The sequence below is a fragment of the Trachymyrmex septentrionalis genome, unplaced genomic scaffold, assembly GCF_001594115.1.
Source record: "Trachymyrmex septentrionalis isolate Tsep2-gDNA-1 unplaced genomic scaffold, Tsep1.0 scaffold7, whole genome shotgun sequence".
Lineage (NCBI taxonomy): Eukaryota > Metazoa > Arthropoda > Insecta > Hymenoptera > Formicidae > Trachymyrmex > Trachymyrmex septentrionalis.
The window spans coordinates 4,034,589-4,037,245 of record NW_017305884.1 but is presented as its reverse complement, the minus strand read 5'-3'; the positions used below and the strand labels follow the sequence as shown (position 1 = coordinate 4,037,245).

The 2,657-nt window shown below is 34.5% G+C and overlaps 1 protein-coding gene across 1 annotated transcript in view; it reads left to right on the top strand.

The window, feature by feature from the left end:
• Positions 1-2,198: 2,198 nt before the first annotated feature.
• Positions 2,199-2,657, top strand: part of LOC108753466 (UPF0565 protein C2orf69 homolog) — a 36,699-nt gene continuing 36,240 nt past the window's right edge. The window contains exon 1 of the mRNA XM_018495051.1: positions 2,199-2,462. The gene's annotated coding sequence lies outside the window, so the exon portion shown is untranslated. The remainder of the gene's footprint in view (positions 2,463-2,657) is intronic.

The following is a 2,657-nucleotide window of genomic DNA, read 5'->3' as shown; positions in this document are numbered from 1 at the left end:
ATAATTTAATAGTTATTTCTAAAAATAAACATTTTTTAATTGGTAAAATCATTAATATATTTTGTTGATTAAATTTATATAGTAGTATTATTTATATTATAGCGATACTTTATTGTAACCCAGTTATTGTAATTTTTATAAAATTAAACGCGTATGTAGAAAATATTCAATGTATGCTTTTAAAATTTTTGAGATTATTTAAACGTAGAACGATTGTGTGGTTAATAAAAATATTTAAACAGTACTTTTATTTAAAAATGAACTAATTTTTCATATTAAATTCTTCTATTTCTTATAAGACAGAATTATCGTCGGGTTTCCACTACACGTAAATGTCCATGGTAGAGGTGATTAAAGATTTTAACTGCTATGTTCGCGTTCGCCATAAAATCCTTATGAAACGCTAGAATAATTTGAGAGAGAGAGAGAGAGAGAGAGAGAGAGAGAGAGAGAGAAAGTCAACGAGGGAATAAATTTGTTGACATCCCCGACTTATCTCGCTACCTTTAGTGAGATGAACCGACCACCAGAACCGAGTTGAGGGTTATGCGAGATAATAGGAAGGACGCGGGTGGAGGGAAAGGGGTTTAGAGCCCACTATGATCCTAATGGCGAGGATGCAATTCAGAAAAGATCTTCCGGGAGGACGCGGGAGATCTTCGGTTCTGATGAAACCGCCGACTCACCCCCCTCTCTTCCTAGCTAATGGAAAAAGTTTGTCGCCCGGTCCAACGCTTTTCCAATCATAAAGTTTGAAAAATGGTCACGTCTTGTTATCCGTGGATTTTTTTACTATACAGAATTGACGATAGTAACAAAAGGTCTTGTCTCCTTAGAAAATTTTGTAAAGTTCTCGCCGGACACTTCAAGTTATTTTTTATTTTACAACTGATATTATTATAACGCATTATGTGCATTTTATTAGGAAATTTATTTTACATTTATTTTGTAAATTTATTTTGAATTTAAATACTCTCGTTATTTATATTTTGTTACTTTCATCAGACCCTTTAATCACTCAAATAGTACGATATTATATATGATTAAATAAAACTCGCTCTCTGAGTTGTTGAAGATTAAATTACATTATATAATAAGACGCGAATTTTGTATCCTGATTTTAATCGGTTTTTAATCAAACAATATTTTTTAATAAATTAAAAATTAATTACATCATTAAAATAACAAAAATAATAATGACTGAACAACGTAAATTTATCCTCTTCAATCCCGCCAAAATGTGCCGCGCATCATGGCTAAATAACTAAGATATAATGCACTTCTCTCTCTAAAGTTTTTGATCCGCAATGTCACGGCGAGCTTTACGAGTTTCATCGGCGCATTTTGTAGATAAGCTATTTCGAAGAAGAGTACAATCTGTGGCGTTATAATTTATGCATTTATAATTTATGCGCAAGTTACGACGCAATGGCTGAATGTGTCTCCCTGGTTGTCCGACGATTAAAAATAACCTGCATCGTGCAATCACTCGTGCAATGATGAGCGCGTTTCCCTTTCGACACGATGATTTGAATCAATACAATTAATAGTACGTTTAATGCAATCGATGTATGCATCATCAATTACTTTTATGCGAAATTAGCGGGATATTATAACGCTTCCGCATTCGTGAATTCCCGAAATTCCACATGTGCGTAACGTCGCCGGTGTCGGCGGAATTAAACTGTACTGCAGCTCTAAATTGTAATCTTGAAATTCTACCAACTAAATTGAAAACAATTAAATCGACAATAAATTATTAAAAATGAAATTTATAAATATTTTTAAATATTTTCTCTTTTATTTCGTATTTCGCAAATAACTTGCAGTCTTTTTTAAAAAGACATCTCAATTAATAAATCTAAATAAAGAAGTAATTTAAAATTTATAAATTAAAAAAAAATACATAATATATTTAATAAAGCGATGTGCTTTTATTTGCCTATTGCAAATAAAACATTTAAGAGAAATCCAGAAGAACGGAGAGAAATATATATAACTTTTTATTCATCTGTTTTGCTCATCTAGATATACATTTAGGAGGAATCTGGGAGGACGTATTTCAGATGAATGTGCGCGAATATTTTAGAAAGTAGGACGTATCCCTCAGGAAAATGAAGCGACTCCTCGCAACTGTGAGCTGTAAAGCTTTAATTTATGTATGCAAATCCAACCCTGATGATCGTACACTTACCTGCGTTATCGAGCGTGTACGGAGTCCATGCGCGAGGAATGCTGGAGGCCGGGATGTATACAGGAACGCACGGTGACAGGGAGCGCACGTCGCCTACTGAACTCTCGCTCTGTTCTCATCCATTAAATCGCAGAAAACGTTACACCAGCGCGCGCAACTCTGTCAAACACGCTGCCGCAAATTCGATCTCCCGTAGGATTGGATCCCTCGGAAGTGCTGTTGTCCTTCGAGTTTACGTCTAAATAGAAGATCGCAAAATGCGAGACGGGTAAGTTCCCTGCAATCAATAACGATCGAATAGCTTTGAAGCTGTTAGTGCAAGTTAATTGAAATCCTCCGATTTTCTTCGCCATTATATATACTCTGTACCGAGAGATTGACTTCTGCACAATGATCTACAACATTCAATTCCATAATTTCAGAAATAGTTTCCGCCGAATAGTTTGCAAATAACATTTCTTTG